Source organism: Notamacropus eugenii, chromosome 4, assembly GCF_028372415.1.
Source record: "Notamacropus eugenii isolate mMacEug1 chromosome 4, mMacEug1.pri_v2, whole genome shotgun sequence".
Lineage (NCBI taxonomy): Eukaryota > Metazoa > Chordata > Mammalia > Diprotodontia > Macropodidae > Notamacropus > Notamacropus eugenii.
This window is the reverse complement of record NC_092875.1, coordinates 129,113,591-129,139,756: the sequence shown is the minus strand read 5'-3', so window position 1 is coordinate 129,139,756 and position 26,166 is coordinate 129,113,591. Positions and strand designations below refer to the sequence as shown.

The window sequence follows — 26,166 nt, the reverse complement described above, 5'->3', positions numbered from 1 at the left end:
AATGAGTCTCAAATCTACCTGTGTAGCCCCAAACTCTGCTGATCTCTAATCTCACATCTTCAAGGGCTTTTCAGACATCTTGAATTGGATGTCCAATAGACATCTTCAATGTAATGTGTATAAAATAGAACTCATGTTCTTTCCCCCATACAGCTCCACCACCCCCTCCATTTTCCTTATTATTGTAGAGGGCAACACTATTCTCCCAGTCACTCAGGTTCACAACCTAGGAGTCACTCTGACTCCTCATTATCTCTTGCCCCCTATATCTAATCTGTTGCCAAGGACTGTTGATTTTACCTTTGGAACATCTCCTGAACGTGTCCCCTTATTTCCTCTGACACTGTCCCTGTCTGTCTGCCTGAAGTCTCCCCACTCCAATTCATCCTCCAGTCATCCACTAAAGTAATTTTTCGAAAGTGCCAACCCGATCATGTCACCCCTCTACTTAGTAAACTTCATTGGCTCCTGATCTCCAGGATCAAATATGAAATGTCTTTTTTTTTTTCTTTACCATCAAAGACTTTTATAACCTAGTCTTCTTATATCTTGCATCCCACCACATATTCTTTGAGCGAGTGACACTGGTCTCCTAACTGTTCCATGAACAAGACACTCCTATCCCTCAACTCTGGGCATTTTCTCTGACTGTCCCTCTTCCCTGAAATGAGCTCCTACTACTTTTCTGACTGTTTATCTCCCTGACTTCCATTAAGTCCCTACTAAAATCCCACCTTCTACAGGAAGCCTTCCCCAATCCTGCTTAATTTTAGTGCCCCTCTCTTTTAATGGTTTCCTATTTATCTTGTATATAGCTTGCTTTGTATGTGTTCGCATGTTTTCTCCTCCATTACATTTTAAGCCCCTCAAGCGCATAGACTGTCTTTTGCCTCTCTTTGTATCCTTTCTTAGCACAATGGTTGGCACATAGTAGATGCTTAATAAATATCGATTGATTGACTGAGATATAGGCAACATCATTCCAAAGCTTGGTCTGCAGAAATTGGAGTGACTGTTACTATCTCTTTAAGATCATAGAAGCAAGGAAATACCATTGTAACTGTCATTCCATGAAATGACTACCAGTGGAGTTAGTGGTGAGGGTGGGCTTAACTTTGATCTTTGACGATATATGAGAAAACAGAGGAAAAGAAAGTGAGAAGAAACTTGCATATTGTTGGGGTTGTCCTAACTTATTTTCTAAAGAAACATTATAAAGACAGTTTTATACAGAGGGAGTCTGGAGAGGGGCTACTGAGAGCGGAGACTGAAAAAGAGCGGAGAGAAAGAAGTTGGCTATCTTTTTCCTTTATGAAACTGATGTAAGTTTTTCATTTTGTGAAGAGGATAAAGGGGAATCTAATGAAGATATTGTTGAGTATCCTGGGTAGTAAGCTAAATGGGAGGTACTGTGTTTTCACAAGCGAAGAGAAATCATCTGCTTTATAGTAAGGATTTGAAGCAATTTTGGTCATGATCATTCTCACAGGTAAAATATTGTAAAAAATAAATTCATTATTGTTTTTAATTATTGATAAATTATATATAGTTGCTTTAATAGTCATTTAATGCTAGGAGATTAAAGGATTTAATACCTATAGATATACAAATATATCTCTATAGATATGCCTATGTATTTCTAGAGATATATGATTACATATAATATATATTATATTAAATATATTCTTTAAAATGTATTTATTATTTATAATATATTATTTAATAATAAAATATTATATTTAATATAGTAAAGTTACAGGATTTATAATATATTCATAAATCTGTAGATACATGAGAACAGAGACAGAAACAGGGACAGTTAGAGACAGGGAAAGAATGAGAAGGGGACATAGAGAGAGAAACACAGGCAGAGACAAAGACAGAGATATGGTGATGAAAAGATGAGAGGAATGAAAACAGAGATTGAGAGGACAGACAGAGAAAGAGACAGAGAAGACAGAGAGAGGACAGACCCAGAAAAAAAGGGACAAAGACAGAGAAAGAAGATGATCAGAAAGTCAAAGAGAAAATAAAAAATTTGAATTCAGTGCAATCATTTCCATAATGTAGTTTTCTGATTCTTATGAAAAGGTTAAAAAATACAGATTTCATAAAATTTAGTTACAACAGTACTAAAATAATTTCTACTTTTAAAAAAAATTGGAGTATTAAAGTGAGGAGATTAGGTTACTAAGATCCTTTCTAGGTCTAAATCTCTGATTAATTTTTTATTTTTAAAAATGCTCTGTTGGTGGTTTTTCAGTATCATTGCAGTTTTTCGATAACCCTCTCCTCCATCCCACCATAGAATTTTTTCCTTGCAACAAAGTAGTAGAGTTAAACTTTAACCTTGAGGAAGTGCTGCTGGCCTACAGGGCCTGGGGAACATCAACGCTCCCTGTTCTTATGAGCATGATATTTGGGCCGGGTTTATTTCAGGGGTGCCTGATCTGTACCCAATAGGAGGGTCTTCATCCTTCTCAATCTCCCTGCCACCTTTGACACAGTTTATCATCATCTTTTCTAGGTTTTCATGACATTTCTCTGCCCTGGCTCTCCTCCTTCCTATCTGAATGTGACTTTAGTCTCCTGTACTGGATTTTCATCCAGCTAATGAAGTAGGGCCCAAAGTCAGGAAGACCTGAGTTCAAATGTGGTCTCAGACATTCATTAACTGTGTGACTCTGAGCAAGTTACTCAACTTTTGTCTGATTCAGTTTCATCATCTGTAAAATGAGGATAATATTGCACCTACCTTGAAAGGTGGTTGTGAGGATGAAATGAGGTATTTGTACTTTCCACAGTGCCTAGCACATAATAGGTGCTCTATAAATGTTTCTTCCTTTCCTCTCACTCCCTCCCCCTCCAGAGACTCAGTTCCAACATTTTGTGTGTCTATGAATATAATCTTTTGTAAGTCTGAGTTACTGTATAGGTTCTTGAGGCAGGTGGGGTTCTCCAGAGTAAATATCTGGACTGAGTATTTGTACTTTATGTTTTCTGCCATGTGAAAAAAAAAAAACCTGTTCTGTAGTTTGTTTTGTTAGCCTGAATGCTTGCACAGCAGCTAAGAGCCCTTTCTTAGAAATACACACATTAGTTTCCAGTGTTACCAGGAAAAACTTTGGTTTCCACTGACAGGGTCTGGATTTGATTGACGCAGTAATTATAAGATGGAGTTTGGGAGCTATCACAAGAAAATTTACGAAAAGTTAGAAGTTAATAACCAGGTGTGAGCAAAATACTAGATTAAAAAAGTCTAGTAACACCTGACTACTGAAACATTGGAAGAGAAAATAACAATATGGTTTAACCAAATTAGTTGGAAATGAGTTTAAAATAGCAGTTACTGTTTGCATAATTCATTTGGAAGTAAGTCATGTGTTGCCTAGGTAGGCCTTGACTATTTTAGCTTTAACTTTTTAAAAGATTGTTTGTTGTTCTTTAAGCTTCCACCTGTTTATGTCTTATCTCCTACCTGTGTTATAAGCTTCCTGGGAGGCCAGAAAGCATCCTTTAGCCGTCTTCCATATCTCCCACAGCGCCTGGCATTCTGCTTTATCCACAGGAGGAATTTGGCAAATATTTATTGATTTGATTGAAAAGATCAGAAAAAGCTCATTAATTCAAATTGTCTTAATGCTTTTCAGTGGCATGTTTTTTCAGATGTTTTTCTCTCATTACTTGCAAACTCTTGTACAAATAGAGCAAAGAAGAAAAAAAATAATGTACCTGGGGCTCCGGAACAGAGTTAATGACTTCTGAACTGAATCAAGGGGTTAAGTGTAATGGAAAGTCTTTTTTAGATACAGGGATTATGTTTTAAGTAGGTACTTCCAAAAGTTTACTCAACAAAAATGAGAAGTCAATTATTTGGTGATACAAAGATTCACTTATAAGGCAATATCAAATCTAGGCCTGAAGAATTAATTGCGTTTATAGTCTGCATCTCACTGCATTTCCATATAATCATTCAGGATGGAAGAGATAACTCTGTTTGGGGGAAAATGTCTATCTCTCACCATTATCTGACTGGCTCAGACAGGTTACAGCCCACTGAGAACTGAAAAGCTAAATGAAACAACATTTATAATGCGGAATGATTAAGCCTGCAGTCAAGGTGATAATATAAGAAAATTCTCTAAGAATATTTGCTGTATCTGGGGGAAAATAGATGGCCCAGTGATTTCAATGGACATGGTCCATTTTATTAATTACTATCCGGTCTAGATACCAAAGTTATTACTGAGTTTCCAGCAGATATAATGAGGTGAAAAAGCAGGAGAGAGTTTCATTGCTGATACCTTCCTAACACTCAAGTGACAAAATCAGACTAAAAGAGATTACTAGAATTTCAGTCATGTGGATACTTGAATCTAGTGTGAGAAGACAGCTCTTCAACATAGAAAAGGGCAAGGTAAGATAGGCCACTAACCCAAGAAAACACTTGGGGGAAACTTGAATGGCTGTGTAGTTGGCCAACTTTATCAGTAGTATCTTTATATGTAAGCCCCCTCTACCAGTACAAGCAACTTGTCTGTAATTTCATCATAGTTGCCTAAGGCACTGAGTGGTTAAGAAACTGATTAATGGTCACACAGGTGGCATGTGCCAGGGGTAGGACTTGAACCTGGGTCTTTCTGACTCTTAGGCAAGCCTTCTCCCCACACTATATCTCATGTATTGTTGTTAAACAATTACATATTCATAAAGATATATTCCTCTGAATCGTTAGCAGAATTTCTCACCAGAGATTATTAGGGACCATTTTATCTACTAATTAATGTATAATGGGATAGTATATCATCTTTTATGCCAACAGAGAGGACAACTCTTGATAGAAAGTTTTAAGTACTATATTCATTAAAAACCTTTAAAGAGAATTTGGGGAACAGAGTGAAACTTGGGTAAGTTACCTGATTCTAAGAGGGAAAGCTCATTGGTTTTATGTGTTTCTGTGAGAACCTCTGACAGAAACTTTTCACTCAGAAATTTTAGATTCCAGAATCCTGTCCACCTTCTAAAAAATGGCAACAAGGATTCTGCTTGACAATATCACCAATGCCATAAACTGTAAAAGTTTGATTGGGGTCTAGAATCTTTTGAACAGGTTTGATCCTACTTACTTTTTCTGCTGAGGATAGATTTGCTTGTGTTATGTCTTTACACATCCTTACGTGTTATCTCTCTCTCTTCCTCAGACCTCTAGCTCTGGGCTTAAGTGGACTAGGTTAATTCCTTCGGGGATGGGGACCTGATCCCAAAGAGAGGGGGAAAGACTTTTCTCACATGTTCATTGTCCTATCCTAGAATTCAGGGAAGTATCTTTTAAAGGAAAGGTTAGGTATGGCTCATGCCAAGGATGACTTCTAAAAGGGTATGAGTATGCTATGCCCCTTCTAGATAAAGGTTCTCAGTATACAAAGTAGATATCACATATGGGATAGTTACTTGTTTCCTCCATCAGAAAAATTGCTTAAAACACATTACATACCACCTGGGAAAGGGATTGGAGGGAATTCCCTGAAGTATAATTTTCTGACACTTAGTGCTGTGTATATGGAGGGAGGCCTGCTTCCAGATTGGCTGAGATCTCTGAGCCTGTGACAATGTGGAGGTACTTCTGAGAAGACACAGAGGAGAGAGACTGGGAAAGAGATAGATGTATCTCAACTTTTAAATAGATAAAGGAGTTCCCAGTGCCACAGGCATGTGAGGAAAGCCAGCATCCTAACATGTCCCTTAATTCTTAGCATTTGCATCCCCAGAGATGGTGAATAGCTTCTTTGGTGAGACTATTCTCTCCCTGTTAAAGGTGAGATTTTGTCTCAATCCTGAACTGAAGATTCCTTTTTCTTTTATGTATTTAATCGTATCAATTAATCTGTGTAACTTCTCTGGTTTCTGTTTTACTACTTCCTTGGACAAATGTTTGCTTGCTGTCTTTTGTCTAACAAGGAGCTTAACTGGCCGAGGGTAAGTTAACTATCATTCTCCCAGCGTAGGATGGGACCGTTTCCTCTACAAATATGTGGCTTGTCGTAGATATAGTTTTAATCCAAGGCCCCTCTGGAAGACAGGAGAATGAAGGAATGAGATCCCAGTCAAGGCCTTCTTCATAAGGTAGAAATCAGTTTGCCTTGGAGATATGGAGGAGAATATTCTAGATCTTACCTATTTAAAAATATCTCTGCAACTTGAACTGCCCTGGGTGTCTGTGGCTTGAGTTAAAACTCTTATACACAAAATACTAATAAGTACATGTTAACAAAAAGATAAAACATGAAATAGTAACCTCATATTTTTATTACACTCTCTTAGTAAAGTGAAGACAGTTTTTCAGGACTGCTCAATACATAATTCAAATTGGCCTTGGATCTCTACTGTATCAGCAGCTCATGGATCTTCTGGCCAAGCATGTCTTTTCCATTCAGGAAGCTTCTGGTGGCAGTGCCCTTCTCTTCTGAGAAAACGCCTCTGGATAGGTAACCATCTCAAATCTTTTAAACTCATGAGGCTACCAACAGGGCCAGAAAGGTGTATTTCTAAGGGATGTTGTTTAGGGACCTCAAGGAAAGAACCACAAAGCAAAATAAACAGCCAGGGCCTTGAGGTACAGTCTCAGGCTGATCTGATATTAGTAATTATAACAGGTAGCATTTATATAGCATGTTATAGCTATGTTATATGGCTAAGTCTCAGGTAGGTGTCCCAGCGCACAGTGAGGTAGCACAATAGATAAAGCACTGAACCTGCTGTCAGGAAGACATGAGTTCACATCTGGCCTTAGAAACTATCTCTGTGATCCTGGGCAAGTTCCCTTAATGCTGTTTACCTCAGCTTCCTCATCTGTAAAATGAGGATGTGAACAGCACCCGCCTTTTAGGGTGGCTGTAAGGATCAAATGAGACAACCTTTATAAAGCACCTGGCACACAGAAGGCATAAATAAATGCTAGCTACTATGTCAGTGATGATGTTAAGGTTTTGCAAAGTATTTTACACATGCTTTCTCAAGCAGGTGTTCTTGCTGCCATGTGCATGATGAAAAACATCAGTGCTTATTGTTACTGGGGTGAGGGTGCAGAGGAGAAGGGGTAAGAATGGGAGAGAGATGGCTTCCCCTTGCCTTGTTTTGGGGTCTAAGTAAGAACTAGCACGGCTGTATCTCCATCAAGAGTCTGCCTTGATTTCTAAGAGCCCACAAATTGGGCATCTCTTTCTTGTTCAGTTACCAGCCTTCTTTGAGATAATCCCTATTTCAGAGAGACCTGGAGACTGAGGGGCCAGAACAGTCATGCTTAGCCTCATCACCCTATTACAAAAATAAAGCAGACTCTGAATGCTCTAAGAGAGGAGCCAAACCACAAGGGAACAGAAGGGAGTTCAGAAGAGAACACAGATAAAGCAGTAGAACTGTTTTGAAATTTATTTTTATATTTTATTATATACTTTGGTATGCTGTATTTATTATATTCTTTAAAAAGAATCAAGTGGTGTGACGATTCCCAATCTATTCATAATCCAAAAAGCATATGAAGATGCTTTGGGGGGGGGGGCTAAATGCAAAATAACAATAAATAACATGGTGCAAAGTCTTTTGGAAATTCAGAGAAGATCGCAAAGCCTCCTCCCCTCATGGCTGTTCTGGCAGAGTTTCATAAAGTCGTTTTAGAGGTAATATTTATTGAGGCACCATAAATTAGTCCATGATACCATGCCATGATGGAAGACAGCACTTGGAAAAATGACCCATAAATCAACTTGAAAGACCCCAATCCCACATTAACTCTATTTACTTATGTAGCTCTTGGAGAAGAAGTTGGAATCATGGGACACCACTAGTTCTGCAAGAACTACAGCATGTGTAGGTCAGAACTGAGACTGATATGAAATAAGACATTTATAGTCAGAGGTGTGCTAGTGAATGCTTAACAACTGATTCTCCAGGAAAAAAAAAGTACATATGGCACACTTAGAGGTTAAATCTGCATTTTTAACATATTCTCCATCACCTTTTTTTGAGGTAATTAGGGTTAAGTGACTTGCCCAGGGTCACAAACCTAGTAAGTGTGAAGTGTCTGGGGACCAAATTTGAACTCAGATCCTCCTGACTTCAGGGCCAGAACTCTAACCACTGTGCCACCTAGTTGCCTGTCTCCATCACTTTCTTAAATGTAGACAGGCAAGACAACCAACCCCTAATTTGTAACATTTATTGATTTCTGAGGTGTAAATGCTCACCCTGAACATTTAACAATTGGCTCTCTTGAGCAAGTTCAAGCTGGTTCCAGCGCACTTCAACTTGTAGCCCTTCTGACAGTTAACAAAAGATTTACTTAGGGATAAGTTCAAGTTTCTAATAGGAAGGGGAAGATCTAGGAAAGACCTGCAAAATGGCTATGAAAACCTTCCAACATCTCTAGCTCATGAGAATGGATGCTTCAAGGTGGCAAATTGGGATGGTACCTTTTATTCAGACCACCCATCCAGATGAATTTCATTTAGATCTCTAGGCAGTTACATATTAGAGAGTTTATCTGACCAAGTTCAAACCATTATCTGGCTAAGAAGGTGTAACATAATTCCAGTGGCCAAGGTTAGACATCAGTTACTATTTTAACTGGATCCATAAGAGACACTTTGATCTTTCTTTCGTTGGTATGAAATCTTCTGCTAATTCTTTGTCTCCAGCAACACTCTGTGAGATCATTACATTTTCCTGTCTTGAGTTTTCCTTTTCTGCTTCAATTTCTCTTTTCCAAGAATTAGCATATCTCAGATCTTGGCTTTCCCACTAGAGATAGAGAAACCAGTACAGCTTGCTCCCAGCCACCAAGAAGGACTTCATCTTTCCACCATGACAAATCCCTAAGCCCCAAGTCACGTGCTTGGCAGTACTGCCCCATGCTGTGGGAACAAGCCTTATTAAAAAATAAGAAAATCTATCAAACTCTTTTCCACCTAGTACTTTTCTCTATAGGCCCTGAGTGTTGGAGTCACTCAGTGTTTGTCCCTATTGCAATCCCAGTTGTTTATTGATTGGTCCATCATGTTCCTAATATTTGGAAATCTGGGCTCCAGGATCTGGGGTGATGCCAGTCCAAGGTTTTCATAGAACTGTACTCACTGCAGTGATGCTCATGGTTGACAATTGTTGCTATTTATGCCTGCAATAAACCTCCTGTCACTCCATAACTGTAAGTCTTTTATGTAGCCATCACTCCATGCATCACTTAATTTGAATTGAAATTCTGATTGACTTGTCCATCAAACAACCATGGCTGTAAAAACAGTTTCTGGCCTCAAGAAAATCCACATCCTAAGCCTACATGAAAGACACACAGAAACATTTGTTTTCTTGGTCTATTCTGTTTTTACTAAAATCATAAGTAGAAGTGTATTGGTGTATACTTAGAATAAGTTGTTTGGAAGAGGTTGTCTAAGGTGAGGCATAAGAAATGAAAGGAGGCTGCTTGACATATTAAAAAATAGTTTTATTTCTTGAGTGAATAACATGGAAGGGGGACTAGAGTGGAAATTCTTATCCTGGGGCATGTAAAATTTTAAACAATTGATAACAGTATTTTAATATAATTTGTATTATAATCGTATATATTTTGCACATTTAAAAATCTTATTTGGAGGAGGGACCCATAGACTTGCTAGATTGACAAAGGGATCCATGACACACACAAAAGGTTAGATCACAGGAGTGGGGAACCTGCAGCCTTGAGGCCACATTGGCTCCCTAGATTCTTAAGTGCAGCCCTCTGACTGAATCCAAACTTCATGGTGGGATTTGTTAGAGGACCACATGTGGCCTCGAGGCTGCATGGACCTGCAATGGTTCCTGGACCATTAGGAACACCTGGCTAGAGCTAAGTATGGGTGAAGAGATCTGACAGTGACTGCTTCATCAGAGACATTCAAAGTAGTAATATTTGATAATTTTTGAAGTCTTATCAGGAAACAGAGTTCATAGAATGAGGATAATGTATAGGGTATTGCATTGAACCGAACATAGACTTTGGCACAGCTCCTTCTCACTGTGAATCTTACTTACATCTTAAACCAGGCAGCTTACACTGGAGAGCCTGCAACTTCTAAGATGAATTTTACAACATAAAAGTCCAGTCATTCAAGAACCTCATTTCAATTTGGTTTTGGAAAAACTGCAGGCGATGGGAAAAATAAACTATTTGGGGGATTCATGTTTCTCTGACACCCTTTTGAAGCTTTGTGCTATTAAATTCACTGACAAAGGCAAACCCAAGGATGAATTGAGTAGAGAACCTATCTTCATCCATTTGTTGCCTCAAAATGGATTCAGCTGCAGTCTGAGATGCATTGTTTGACCATAACAGTATTTAATCCCTGGCTGTCATCAGCAAGGATCTTGATAGATAGATGCTGTCACGCTGACCTTGACAAGCTTGCTGTATTTATTTCCAGGAGCGTGCAGCTTTCAAGGAGCACAGGAACCAAAATGAGCTTAGCTCAGCTCCATCAATCAGTTTCACAATTCCAACCCTGGACATAGCAGACATTCCTATAGCAATTGCTCCCGTCAGTGACAAGTTGGCCCAAGTCTGTAGCTGATGTAATCCTTGAGTATTACAAGTCATTCCAATCTATTTTTTTCTTTCTAAGTCAACAAGCAAGCATTTATTAAGCACCTGCTAAGTGTTGAGAATACAGATACAAGCAGAAAGATTATCTGTTCCTTCAAGGACCTTACATTCCAATGGGCAAAGAGAAAACAGAAGGAGGCTGATTGGGGGTGAGAGTAGAGGGCCAAAGAAGATACCTGGGCTGGGACATAGTAGATAAAGTCCAAAGAGTCAGGAGAGGATCCCAGTGAGGAAAGAAGATATGACTTGTGGGCCCTTGCAATGGACACTCTGGAAGGAATCATCAGTAGGAGTTTCAGGGGGGAGTGTACTTCCACCCTTACAAGTCCAGAAGCAGAGTGAGCTTCCACAGTGAGAAGGCTTCTGTGTTTGCCAGCAAGGGGAAGGTGAGGCAAGGTTTTCAGTGAGTACCAGAGTAATGTTGTCCCAAACATTTCAGAACTTGAAAAGGCCTGAGTGATCATCTGGTTCAATCTCGTCCTTTGACAGAGAGGCAGTGGAGGTCCAGAGTGTGGCTGCCTCTGTATTCTGCTTTCATCAGACCTTATGTGGAGTATTGGGTTCAGTTTTGGGTGCTACCATTTAAGGACTTTAATAAGATGAAGAGTATCTGGAGGAGGGCAACCAGAATGCTTTGAGTCTGTGTCAGATGAGGACCCATTGAAGGAAGTGGCCTGGGAAGTCTGGGGAAAGGAAGACCCGGTAGGATATGATGACCATCTTCAAATAACTGAGGGGCTGCTGTGAAAGAGAAGGGATCAGATCTCCATTTGGCCCAAGAGGGAAGAACTAGGAGCAAGGTTGGAAGATGCAAAGAGACAAACTTCAGATGGTTCCCAGGTCTCACTGGACAGGCCCCTGGTCCAAGAAGAACCATAGGCATGAGAAAGTAGCTGATTTTACTGTAGTTCTTTACAGCCTGAACACAGTTATGTACATTGCCTTATTTGATCTGAACAGCCACTCCATAAGAAGAAGAATATCACTCTCCCTACTCTACAGATAAGGAAAGTGAAACTCAAAGAATTTAGTGACAAGTCTGAGGGTCGTGCATGGGACCCTACATTTAGGGGATAGTAGAGACCATTTAGTCCGGCCCCCTCATTGTTCAGGGGAAGATTCTACCCCAGAGGGGAGAAGTGATTTGATTGATCACCCAAGGAAAGCTACACTATGAGCCCAGGACTTGCCAGAATAAGAGACTGTTAACTTTGCTGTGCTGCTCTGGGCATAGCTAAAGCTCAGATGACCTATGTGGGTTTTTCAATTTCTCAGCAAATCTCTCCATGCTTGGACTTTCTGTTAAAGGTCTGCACATCTAAACATCTTTCACAGATGTTTCACCTACAGGTTGCCCAAAGGACAGGACTTTCAGCTGGCTCTTTGATGTGTTTCTTCACAGTGTAGGATTAAATGTCATTATGATCAATATATCTTTTCCTTTCTCTCGGCTGGGGCATAGGGTAGGGACCAATTTATTTTGTCTCTGTGTTTACAGTGTCTAGCACAGTGAAAGAAGTCTAGGCTCACTGCTCAACCTCATGGACGCTTCTAGATTCTGCTGTTGCTTATCATTTTCCTTTCTCTCATCTATGCTTCAGTCCCCAGGGAAGAGTTACTGGTTGGTAGAGCTAAATGGTGCAGGGGTATACCTTGACAAATGCATTTCCCTTTACAACAGAATTACAAGTGAGGGAGAAATCCTTTCTGTTATTTACCTCTCCAGGGTAGGAAATAAATTGCTGGGAATTCTAAGGATGCTTTCAAATTTATGTAATTAAAAGTAACAGAGACTCCAGACTGACCCTGATGACCAGAGAGAGATCTAAAGGTGTGTGTGCGTGCGTGTGTGTGTGCATATATATATACACACACACATATATGTATATACACACATATGTATATATACACACATATGTATATATGTATACATATATAATGTGTGTATCTATGTACATATATACATACATATACACATTTCATGCATGTACAATACATACATAATGTATCATCTATATACATATATTATATTTTACATGATATATAGTATTTTTGCATAAAACGTCATTATTCATCTAAGTCCTAATATAGTGTGCCGTAGTGGTTATGATATTGAATTTAGAGTTAGGAAGAGTTGGGCTTAACTCTTGCTTCATTAAGAAGGTCACTTAATCTGAGACATGTTTTCTTCTATAAAATGGGCATAATATTAGCATTGAACTCCTAGGGTGGTTGTAAGGATCAAAAAAATAATGTGCAGAATGTAAAACGCTTTGCACACCTTACCACCATCATAAAGTAAACCTCATTATCTCAGGCCCTTCCTATAGAAATCATAACTGAGGAATGATTTTTAAATGCAACCTGCTGTTGCCAGGCAGATGCTGCACCCAGAATTCAATAGCCCTGATGTTGTGGAATGGGGGTAGGTGGGTTGTGGGGCTGCTTCAAGGAAAATTCTGGAAGAAAGATGTCAGACAGGAAGGACTAAGGAAGCAGGTTGGGTGTACATGGAGTGCCTCTATCTTGGCACCATGTGGGAGAAACTGGGTGTTCTGGAGTTTCCCTTCTCCATTCCCCCAGTTGTTTCCTTCAAGGAAATTATGTCCAGCCACCAAATTTTCCAAGGCTCAAGCCAATGAAGGTGTTTGTTACATTGATAAAGACAAAGATTGGTGAGCTAACACAGGCAGCCTTGACATATGTTATCCTTCATCCCTGCTTTGGAGTAAGGAGAAAACCCTACTCCTCTACCTGAGAAAATCTAAGTTTATGTCTTTCTTTTCCCCTTGCAGAGCGGGAGGAAAAGGGGAGGAAGGTATCTAAGTAGAAAAGCCATTTCTGCTCTTGCTATCAGAAGATCCTGGAGCTGGCTACCAATAGATCCCACCAACTGCCTTCTTTTTGTTCTTTTGCTTTTTCCCCTGTTATCATACCATCTACTCCCTTTTATGAACAAGAAATTACTAGCTCTTAACCTTTGTTTGATGTTTATTTTGACCAAGGAAATAGAGGTTTGGGAAGTTGGACAGTCCAGGAGAAAGTAGAGGATAGAGGATAGCACCCAGTATGAGGTACTAGGTAAAAAGTGACTCCGTACTAATCTCTACTTTGGGCGTGTAATTCCCAAGCCTGACTGTGCTGTGGTATTCTTTAGCCATTTCAAGGAGATTAGTTGGGGTCCTGGTAAGCAAAGGACAAATATAACTTGAAGAAAGTCATACTCTAGGTCAGGAGTTCTTAACGTTTTTTAGGAGTCTCATGAAACTTATAGAGCTCTTTTCAAAACTTTTTGAAATGCTTAAATAAAATACATAGCATTACGAAGGAAACAAGTTATACTGAAATACAGTTATCAAAATATTTGTTTTTTAAAGTTCCTGGAACTCGAGTGAAAAAAAAAAACACTCTCTCCTGGCTTTGTAGAAGAGATATCTTTTATAAGCCAAAGCTCAAGAGGGAGCAGGGAGAGAGGAATACTTGCCATGCAGATCAAACAGGTGCTATTGGATCCTTTATAGGGATATACCTAGGTTTCCTTTCCTTTCTTTGAATAGTTTACTCTGGAAACCCATAACTCACAATTTATATTACATGTAGGAGATGGAATCTCAGAATTGCTTTCATTTATATTTCTCTAATTTGTAGTGATTTGGAACATTTTTTCATATGGCTATAGATAGCTTGAGTTTCTTCCCTAAAGAAATTCTATTCATTTCTATAAACCATGTATTAATTGGGGAATAGCTCTTTTTTCTTACAAATTAGAACCTGTTTCTCATATATCTTGGAAATGACACCTTTATCAGAGAAACTTGTTACAAAAATTATTTTTCCCATTTAATTGTTTCCCTTATAATCTGACTTATTAGATTTGTTCATGCAAAATGTTTAAAATTTTATGCAGTCAAAATTTTCCCTTTTATCTTCTGTGACCCTCGCTATTCCATATTTGGTCATGAACTTTCCTTCCATCCATAGATCTTTGATAGATAATTTTAAAAGTTTCTCTAATTTGTTTATAGTAAGTCTTTCATCTCTAGGTCATGTACCCATGTGGAATTTATCTCTGTATAAGATCTGAAGTATTGTTCTCAATTGCTTCTATACTACTAGGTAATTTTTTAAGTTTTTACCAAATAGTGAGTCCCTCTCCCAGTATCTAGGGTCTTAGTGATTGTCAAATACTGGAGTACTAGGTATGTTTATTTTTTGTATGTTGGGTACCTAATCTAATTGATTTCTTCCAAATTATTTTAATAATTACTGTTTCGTAGTGTAACTTGAATTTTGGCACTGCTAATTTCCCTTTCTTTTATATTTCTTTTTATTATTTCCCTTAAGATTTTTTTTTTTACCTCTTCTCCCTTCGTATACATGCTATCCATTACAGAGATGGGACAGATTTAGGGTACAGAATGAGAAATGTATATATATATGTATGTATACATATACATATATGTGAATGTGTGTATACGCATATATATGTAAACATGTATTTTATGTGTATGTATCTCCATTGAGGAATTTGTTTTGCTTGATCGTGTATTTTTGTTAGAAGAAATTTTTTTTCCAATGGAGTTGGAGATGAGAGGAAGATAAAATAGATTTCAGTTAATTTTTTTTAAAATAGGGAAGTGGTTGGTAGGTGCTCCCGATGTGGAATGTCTCAGGCACTTTCAGATGAGGTCACTAAAATAATTAATTTTACTTAACTAATTTACTTTGTTACAAGAGACCTCTTACAAAGTGGGAATAATCTATAACTGTTTATGATGTAAAAACAAAAAGAATCAATAATTTTTAAAAAATAAAACATTAAACTTGAAAGCTGGGAGACTGGGTTCTTGTCCTGACCCTGCAATTACTCAGCTTCCTTCAACAGATACATATTAAATGCCTGTAATGTTCAAGGTACTATGCTAGATGCTGAGATGCAAAGATGAAAAATGGCTCAGTTCTTGCCCCCAGTGAATTTATAACTTAATATCTGGAACCTGACAATCACATGGATAAATATGATGCAAGATAGATAGAATGAGATCAGAGTAAAGAGCCTAAATACTCTATGCTCTGTTTCCACACGCATATTGATACTTCCTCAAACACCCTAACTATCCAGTTCCTCAATATGCTCATTTCCTATGACTTACTCATCTTGCTACATGCATGAATGGCTGTGTCCTTGACTTTGCCCTCACTCACAAATGATTCCATTGCCATGAGTTCTAAAGTTCTTTTATCTAATCACAATCTCTTGTCATTCTACCTCTCCCTCTGCTTTGCAACCTTAATCCTAATCTTTGTATTTACCACAACCTCCAGTTCTTTCACTTGCTATTTCTTTCCCAGACCTTCACTCCTGCACTGACTGCACTCTCTTTCCTTCCCCATTTTGACCCCTTGGTGAACCAAATCAACTCTACACTCAAATCCCTTGGTCCCTTGTCCTGTTGTACATCGTGTCCTGACAAGCCTTACCTTTGAAATACCCCCACTTTTGGCTTCCTTCACTCCTACTCACCTGATGGTGATTGAAAATCATGGAGAAAATCATGAAACTACGATTGCTGACTGGAGCCATTACAAATTCATATTACATGACTTCAAAGGGACCCTTATTGCAGAAAGGCAGTCCTTTCCCATCTTCTTAATTCACTATCCTGGGGGTTGCTAGGTGTCACAATAGACAGAGGACTGGCCTTGGAGTCAGGAGGATCTAAGTTCAAATCCAGATTCAGACACTTATTGGTTGTATGACTCTAGGTAAGTCACTTAACTCCCATTACTTTAAAAAAAATTCACTATCCCACTCACCAGAGTGGCTTTTCCAAACCTTTTAAACCTCTTCTTAAGTTTCCCATATCTCCCCATCCTGTACTCTTTCAGCTGAGAACCTTGTTCCATATTCCACCCCCTCTAATTGAGGCTATACACTTGAATTCCCTCTTCTTCCCTCCTCGTCTCATATCACTGAGACGCCCACTGCTACCTCCTTCTTTACCTTTGTCTCACATGAAGAATTGACCCTTTGCCTAGTCAAAGCAAACTTCAATATGTGTACAAGTGATTCTAGGTCAACCCATCTTCTCCGGCAGATTGACCCCTTTTGGTATCCATAGAGCTTAGCATAGTGCCTTGTACATAGTAAGCTCTTAATAAAGATCCATTGACTGGTTGACTGATTGGTATGAAGTCCCATCACTGAACCTCTGTTCCACTGATCTTTTGAAGCCTTGCAAAGCCCTGTGCTAAAAGAAAGACCTAAGCAGAAGGTGGACCTGTCCCAGATACAGGCTCTGTTAGAATATGACTTTCTCCAAATGACTTAGCTAGTCATATGCTCTTCCTCAAATGAGTAACTTGCTAAGGCTCTTTATAACAATGACAACAATAATATCATATGTAAAAATGAGGTAAGGATATTCTTCTGGTCCAAATTATCTGCACTATGGGCCCAGTTTTCCTCTTCACTTCCATGGATGCATCCCAGCTTGTACTTATCTGAGCAGTCCATCAGGGTCACAGCTGTGAGAGGGAACAGGTGAGGGTGGCTGAATAAGAAACGACCAAAACAAGCGGCTGCTTTTTGGAGATCTCTGATAATATTGTCATGATTATTACCTCCCCATTTTAGCCTCATTCACCACAGGTTGGCTGAGCCAGAATAGCCAAGAGCTACAGCCATTTCATCTGAAACAGTTTAAAGAACTCCAGGAAAATGTGACTTTGCCAAGTGACCCTGGGATCCCTCTGTGTTAGGCCTGGGCCCTCCTCCACCAACCCCAGGAAGCTTCTAGCTTGTGTCTCCATGTGTTTGCAATTAAAACAGGACTATGGCAGATGATTACCTTGCAAGGGTAAAATGGCAGCCTTTTATTACTTGCTCATGCATTTTTTCCCTGTCGTACAGAGAAGCAGGAACGCGGCACCCTTGTGAGTATTTAGATTAATTTGACTACCTTTCTTTGTCCAAACATTTAGTTTTAATCCTATGGTTACGCAGGGAAAGAATCAGCCGTAAAGGACACATAGGAGGGAAAGCTAAGGAATTTGGAGAGCACAGAGTGTGCTAAAGAAATGACTGTGAGGCCAACACACTTATTAAGAGGACAAAAGTCTCAGCAGCAGACAGCAACAATTTTTAAGACCTTATAGGCTGGAAAAGTTAGAGATGCCAGTGATCTCTCTTGATAATGATGGGTTCCTGGTCCCTTCTACATGCCATGAGACTTTGAACGCCTGTTTAATTACTTAGAGTGCCAATCAGGGCCCTCAATGGTTATACATGTCTCATTGATTATAGGGCTTGACTGAACAGAAGCACCAATCAGTGCAGCTTATTGTTGTAGAAAGAAAGAACAAAACTTGGAACCAGGAGCCTTGAGTTAAAGAGTTTGAGTCTTTCCTACTCACTGACTATATGATCATGCGAACCAACTTAATCACATGAAGTTTGAAATTCCTTATTTAAAAAAGGAGAATAATACTTCCAATATCTTCCTTGCAGCATACTGTAAGGAAATTGCTTTGTAAATCTTGATGCAACATATGAATCTGAATTACTATTAATATTCATTAATTTTTTAAAAATTTATTTTTCAGTTATCAAGCATTTTTTTCCCTCCCTCCTACTTCTCCTCTCTTACTAGAAAAAGAAAAACAAAGTCTTTGTAACATTCTTTCATTATTAACACCATAGGAATTGCTTGGGGGCATGTACCTAAATTTCTTCTCCTTGAGTCAGGGTAGGGACCATATCATATTGTTCCCCATACCCCCAGGATAGGTAATTACCTATGTAGATACCTAGAGCACAGATACCTAGAACACCTGGGAGTTTATAGTGCATAGGCAGGAAGAGATATCCCATTGAGAGTAGAATCCTGAAGAACAATTCTGCAGGTATGGAATCTGGCCATTTTGCCCTTCTCAAATCTTCTAGTAGGGCAATTAATTAGGCAATCAGAGATATCTAAGTAAATGTTAACAACTTGGTTCTTTGAGTAAAAAAAAAATTCCATGCACGTATACTTTTAGTTTAATCTATATTATTATTTAAAAATAAATCGTCTTGATTTTTAGCAATTTTTTGAAGTATAAATGGCCACACTGAAAATTTAATAGTGAGATTCTCTTATAAGCAGGTTAGAGCTGGCTCCAGCACACCCCTGCATGTAATACTCTGTCTGGTGATAACACAAGCACAGGCCCTCCTCAGAGCTATTTGTGCTTCACAGGTGTGACAGATGAGTAGTTAAAACTGTGTGGGAAACTCTACCCCCTATGATTCTCTTTCCATCTTGAAAACTTGTCAAAGGGTATCCCTGGCTAGAGAGAATGTAGGCCAGGATGGTTGTTTATGAGATGCCACAATTCACGGAACTCCATTGTCAATTTCAATGACCATAACGGGCATCACATTAAATCTTGGTCAGTCTTAAGTTTAAAATGTGCATGATGGAAGAAGTAGCATTGGGTTTGGAGTCAGAGGGCTTGACCCTGGCTCTTCTACTTACCACTCACATTACTTAACCAAGTTATTCCACTTCTCTGTGTCTCTATTTATTCGTCTGTTTTTAGTGGGTGTAGATAGGTGAGCCATATGACATGGCACCCACATCCCTTTTTTCTTCTTGGTCTGGCTCAATCATTCCAATCTATAGTCAATCTATAGTCAAGGGTGTTTTCTCTGGAAGTTATGGGGAGGAACAGGTGTTATATTGTTATAATTCAATCTCACGGTTCCAGAGGTAACCCTGGTGTGGGAGACATACGTATATACAGGCATGAAAAGCTAAAGAGCCCCCTCCAGTATACTTTCCATTTACACAATTCAGTAGTAATGACTTCATTAACTCTTAAGCATAAAACACTTACTAAATGAGAAGACAGAAGCAAGAATAATCGTAACACAATATTTACTAAACAGAATAATTAGAATATAGAAAGTCAAAGCAGGAATAATCAAAACATAACAGTCCACCCATTATACTATATACATTATAATTATACTTTCCCACCAATGCGTAGTGTTCATAGGGATACGTGTGCCTAGGGAAGAGAACTTACAGAAACCTAGCAATGATATATATTAGTAGTAAAACCCAAGTGCCTGAGGCAACTCATGACTCTAGACTGTAAGTCTGGATGTCTGTGGTCTCTTTAGAGAGTAGTCTGTACCATGTGTTACCTGCTGGTTGAAACTGCTCTTCTTGTGAGTCTCCCTGCTGTTCTTTTGCTGAATGAAGCTGCTTTTCAGCTACTCTTAGGTCACTGAAGCAGCATTAAGCTCATTTAGCAAATAGTCTTAAGCCTGGAGTTTTCAGAGCTTCCTAGGTTTGCCTCCTTGGCCAAGCACTGAGGCAGTGACATCTAATGAAAAGCAATTCTCTTTAATTCTGAGATCCGTAATGCCAGTTAGGTCTTGGTCTCAATAGGCTTTGAATAGTTTCCAGGGATGTATCAGAGCCAGGTATAACCAGCTTGTGACACTAACTGTTACATTTTCAGTGTGAACATTTACACCTTAAAAACTGGCAAATGTTAACACATCAGGACTTGATTTATTACGTTGATGATTGTCTAGACTTAAGAAAATGATGGAGAAAGTGTTAATAATGAGGATCAAATTTTAAAGTGTGTTGTGGGTACATTTTATTTTCCCTGAGGGGAAACCATTTTTCAGCCCACCACCAGTGGTTTTCCCTTCCTGAGCCACAGCAGGGGCAGCTTTGGTTTGTCCTTCCTTTTCAAAGGAGAGCAATGATTATCACGGGTGATGACTTGAGCTTGAACTGGATTTAAGTGAGGCAGAATTGCCTAGAGTTGTTAGCCTCACTCTCTCTTCCAGAGTCCTCAAAGTTGAGGGACAAGACAAAACAAAGATAACTGGCAGTGGGCCAGGATGCGGTGGATGACCTTGGCATCTTCGATATATGAGCAAGCTCTAAGCTTTCCACAGCACCTACTTCAGCTGCCTTCATGGCTGTTGGAACAAATTATTCTCATCCACTCATTCCTCTGGCTAAAGTCTTCATATGGTTAGGGTAGATAACCTCCTAATTAACCGATGGGTTTGAGGCCTGTTGGTTACCCCAACTGGGTAGATGGTTTTACTGGAGTATGGCCACTGTACATGCTATAGCTTGTTGGAGGTGAGAGCTGGATGACCAGTTGGACACCAAGGGCTTGGCAAGCCCTTACATCAGAGGTGTTAGTTCTCCTGAACATCCCATACACCCAGGAGAACATAAAAGTGCAGGCCTCCTTCAAAGGACCTCCCCTCCCTCGAGCTATACATGGCAAAGGAGAACAAGGCAGCCTTCTCCAGCAAGCTCTTCCCCTACCAAAAAGGATTCTCCTTTGCTCCATACTCCTCTTGCCAACAGCAGAGATCTCCTCCAGTCAGATTAGCTCCTGCATCAAGAGCAGAGCCTGCCCATCGGGAGCCTGTTGGTCTCGGGTTCAGCAGCTTTCCAGCTTTCTAGGAGTTGTTTCTGGTGAATCCTTTGCCTTTAATATTTCTCCTACACTGAACTTCTTCAGTCCCTGACACCTGCTGTAATCTGGCATCTAATGCCTAAAGTCAGGGCCACCTCATGTGTAGAGTAGTTCATTCTCAACCTCTAATTTAGGTTGAAAAACTAAAAATCCACATTTTTGTTAGATGGGGCACAAATTTTTCCCATAGTCTTCCCAACAGTTCTTCAATTTGGATCGCTAGCAATAAACTTCAGAGTCCTTCAGTCACGCTAAAATTAGCTGCTGCCATCTTTACTATCACTTGGTACTGGATAGAGCACTAGACTTACAGTTAGGAAGACCTGGTTTCAAATCCTGCCTCAGATATTTACTAGCCATGTGACCTGGGTAAGTCATATAACCTCTCTGAGCCTCAATTTCCCCATCTGTAAAATGAGGCTAATAATAGCACCTACCTTACAGGGTAGATGTGAAGATCAAATGAGAAAATTCTTGTAAAGTGCTTTGCAAACCTTAAAACAATAGATAAATACTACTTATAATAATAATTGTTATTATTATCACCATTATCACTGGCATCGTTATTATTGACTTTCCCTTTGAAGAGCTGTTTTCTTTCAGGTCCTTAAGAACCTTTATTTGAGGGGCCCCTTTTCTCTCCACACAGTCTATGTTTCTCTTCAAGCTGGTAATTTTCTTTGTTTCATATGAGATGTTCTTTTCTGCCCCTTTCAGCAAATAAAATATCTGTATTAGAAAGGGGGCGGTATCTTACAGGTAAAATGAGGATTGGACTAGAAGACTCCTAAGGCCCCTTTCATCTCTCTCATTCTATAGTCCTACAGTTCTGTTCATTTCCTTGGATGAGAATGCCCCCTTTGGGGACATAGTATTGTTTCCCTCATATACTCGAGATTATTCCGGCAAAGTGGTCTTTTGTAGACCATTCTCATCATGGGGTGCATCAATTATCACTGGATCTTCCAGGCCTCTGTACTGGAGATGGGGCACAGGAAAAGCAGCGAGGTGGTTCAGTGGATAGAGCAGTAGGCCTGAGATCAGGAGAACCTCAGATAATTATTGTCTGTGTAAACCAGGATAAGTCTTTTCACTGCTGTCCGCCTCAATTTCCTCAACTGTAAAATGGAGACAATAGCACCTACCTCCCGAGGTTGTGAGGATAAATGAGATGTTTGTAAAACATTTAGCATAGGCCCTGGCTCATAGTAGGCACTATATAAATGCTAGTTATTAGTAATAATATGTGTTTTAGCATAACTTTTTAAAAAAAATGTAGTCTCCCTAAACTCAAAAATCCCTGTTTTCAGAATAGATGTACTGAGGAGTTCACTAGGGAATTATCTGGGGAGTCACAAAATGACTGTGCCCCTGGATTTAGAGTCTGAGTGGTAGAAACTTAGAATGTGTTACTGTAGTCTTTTTTTGGAGTCTTTCCTAGGTTTCCTTTGGGGGCAGCCTGGAGGATGGCCAAAGGGTCGTCATCACTGTCCATAAAAGACAAAGATTCCTGACACTAGGAGTCCTGAAGCCATGCCTTTTTTGTCTACCCTAATGATAATTCCATGTCTTTCTACTTTTATCCGCTTAGGGTTCATACAATAACCTTTATAAACCTCCCTTTCTATAAATCCTCTTGACCCCTCAGAGAGAGTCCTTGCCTGGGAATGTTATGGTGCTTTGGCATTATGCATAGACCTCTAGGAAATGTTTTCTTGGTCCCAAGTATTGTGGGAAGTGAAGTCCTCTGGTTATACCTGCTATATCAGCGTGGCCAGCATACACTGCATTGACAACTTTCAGCTTCTGGCAAAAGGGATCCCTTTGTCAGAAAACAGGATCCAAGTATCTCCTTCCAGATGAGACTTACTTTTGAACACTTTCAGACTATGAGAGGTTTAGAGTCAGGACAGTCACCCCAAACAGGTGGCTGGGTAGTGTAAATCCCAGAGGTGTCCTCTCCTTAGCCAGGCCCAGTATTACCCACCAGACATCCATCCTAGAGGCAATCCTGCTCACTTTCTCTTCAGCCATTAAAGATGGGTAACTTCTCTAATCCCTTCTCCACTCTTAGGCTGAGTTTGTTCAAAGGAGCTTTGTTCTCTGAGAATTTGCTAATTAAGATATCATTGTACTTCCACAATCTCTTGCCCTCTCTGTGACTTGCTTCTCAGACAAAGCTTCACCCCTCCTCCCCAAAAAATAAGGTCTACATTTCATACTAGGGCCTCATTAGCTTTGTGGGTATGGGTGGGGGACAGGAGTGGAAGATTTCCCTCTGGCTTTGTGAACTGAGGCTCTTAAGTATCTTCCTTGATCATTTTGTAGCCAGGAGGTGGATTTCAAAGGAAAGGTCGGAGTTCTAATTAACCACCCATAGAGAATAAGGCCTGTAAGACTTGCAGAAATGGAGATCTGGTTCTAGAAGCCAAGTACATAGAGAAATTATTGGAGGAGACTGTCATTTGAGTGGCTTTCAATCATGCAAAGTCCTTTAAAAGTCTGTTTTACTAACTCTGTTGCTTTTCATTTGTTTTGGAAGAGGAAAAGTTCTTGGGACTCACCAATGCTGGGTTTGGAAGGAATTTCTTCATTTAGATGATAATGGTTGTAGCTGGTAAAACGATCCTGAAAAGTAATATTGCCCTTGGAGCTGAGGAGCCCTCGCCTTGTTTGTGCAGGTGCGGGCCTCATTTGCAAACATATCCTCTCACCCCCTTTCTCTGCTTGCTCGGGCAAAGAAACCCAGGGGTGCTGATTGGCTACAGCAATCTGTCTCACACGAGTATGCAGTTTGATTCATTTCAGTTTAACAAATGTTGATTGAGCACCGAGTGAGTACTGAATTAGGAATCTGAAAGACCTGGGTCAAGTCCACCCTCTAATTCTTTTTAATTGTGTAGCTCTGTGGCTGGTTTCTTAACCTCAGTCTCATTTTGTTTATCTGTAAAATGGGGATAAAAGCAACACGTCACAGGAATGCTATAAGGATCAAATGAGATAATGTAAAAAATCAACTATTGTATTTGAAAGGCCTTGTACTGGTTCTCTGGGGACCCCAAATGAATGAGCTTATATCTGGCCCTCTAGTACTCTTCTGATGAAACGACGTGTCAAGATAATGCTGGTAGAGATCAAGGTTGCAAACAGCTGAGGCCACTGCAAGGTGAATTGATTTGTCTGTGAAGAACCAAAGCAGAGCAAAGGAATTTAAACTAATGATGCACAATAATTAACTGAAAATGTCATAGCTGGCATGCAAAGTGGGACAAATGCTAATATTAGCCAACTAGTCAGAGAAGTTTAGGAGCACAAGTAGAAACGTACAACATTGTTTTAGTGCAGATGCAGTTGGATCTGGAGTCAGGAGGACTCCTCTCCCTGAGTTCAAATCTGGCTTCAGACACTAGCTGTGTGACCCTGGGCAAGTCACTTAACCCTGTTGACCTCAGTTTCCATCTGTAAGATGATCTGGAGGAGGAAATGGCAAACCACTCTAGTATCTTTGCCAAGAACCCCAAATGGGTTCTTGAAGAGTTGGACGCAGCTGGAATGACTGAACAACAAATGAACACTTTTGGTTGAGCTAAGCTAAGTAAATGTTTTCTGTATTTTCTTTAGCTAGATTAATGTTAATTCCAGAACTCTCCAAACATTTTTCTTTACATGTAAGGAGCCGTACCAGGAGTCTCAGCTTCATGGAGCTGATCTTCTACCTATCTATTTGACTGTGTTTTCAGGGGTTAATAGTGGTTAGAACACTGGCCTTGAAGTCAGCAAGACTTGAATTCAGATCTGTCCTCAGATGCTTAGCTGTGTAATTCTGGGCAAGAAAATTAATTTCTATCAGAGTCAGTTTCCTCATCTGTAAATTGGGGATTACTAGGGATAGCACCTATCAGGGTTGTTGTGAGAATAGAATTAGGCAATATTTGTAAAGCTCTTTACAACCCTTAAAGGGGACAACTGTGGTAGAGGGAATACCCACCACTGGACACTGTAGCTCCTGGGGCCCCCACAGGTATGCCCTCCATTTGACAAAGCATCTAACTGAACTCCATTAAGTTCCATAACTCCATTTCTTAATAAGAAGCATTTACTAAACAGAAGGCAAAAGCAGGACTCATAACATAGCTCTCCACTTGTAAAACAGGGACGCACTCTCCCACAGATGCACAGAATGTCCATCAGGAGAGAACGGGCACAATATTTCAGAACCAGTAGAGAGGCACATGTACAGGAAATACATGTCCAAGATAATTCACAGCTCTGGACCGAGGGCCTCGATGTCTGTGCGATAATTCATTGATGAGGGTGAGGGCACTTTTCTATTGGCTGCTCTGCTTGGGATGCTCCTCTTCTAGAGTTCAGGGGTACTGCTATACTCTTTCAGGAAACGCAAAAACCTAAATCTGGGATCTGCAGAACTTTTAAGGTCAGCTTTTTCAGCTCCCTTGGCTAGGTTCTGAGGATTTTCCACTTCTCAAACAAGTAGATGCCCGTTCAGGGAAAAGCAAAGCCCAACGTTTTTTTTTTTTTCAGTCAGCTCTGCCAAGTAGCAAGTACAAAGTTTTTTTTCCTCTGGCCAGCTCTGCCAAGCAGCAGGTGGCAGTGCAAGTCTAAGGTCTCTTCCCAGATCTAACCAGAGGCCTCTAATGAGATCAGCTTTCAGGTCTAGGGCACTTCTGTAGATGCTCAGCTCAGCTAGCCTACTGGTCCAAAGCAGGAGATCTTTAGTGAGATGATTCACTTCTATCTCATGGTAATAAAGTAAAATGCCTATTTTTACCATTTACACCAGAACTAATCAGTGTGTAATTGTCCCATAGTCACCAAACAGTTCTAGGAAGCAAGGCTTTTCCCTTCTTACCTTCTAAGTCCTCATGCCAGTGCTATACAAATTAGATGCTAGGAAATAGGATGCATTGTTCCTCTTCCCCCCAAGTTCCTCTTTTCTGTGCTGCTGCTTTTTTTTTTTCCATAGCTCTTCCTGATACTCCACCTTTTCATCAACAAAACTGGCCATATTT

At 39.8% G+C, this 26,166-nt stretch overlaps 1 long non-coding RNA gene across 2 annotated transcripts in view; it reads left to right on the top strand.

Annotated features, from left to right (window-relative positions):
- Nucleotides 1-1,069: 1,069 nt before the first annotated feature.
- LOC140500579 (uncharacterized) overlaps nt 1,070-26,166 on the top strand; it is a 61,598-nt gene continuing 36,501 nt past the window's right edge. For both annotated transcript variants that reach the window (XR_011965795.1, XR_011965794.1), the window contains exon 1: nt 1,070-1,322. This is a non-coding gene — a long non-coding RNA (uncharacterized lncRNA). The remainder of the gene's footprint in view (nt 1,323-26,166) is intronic.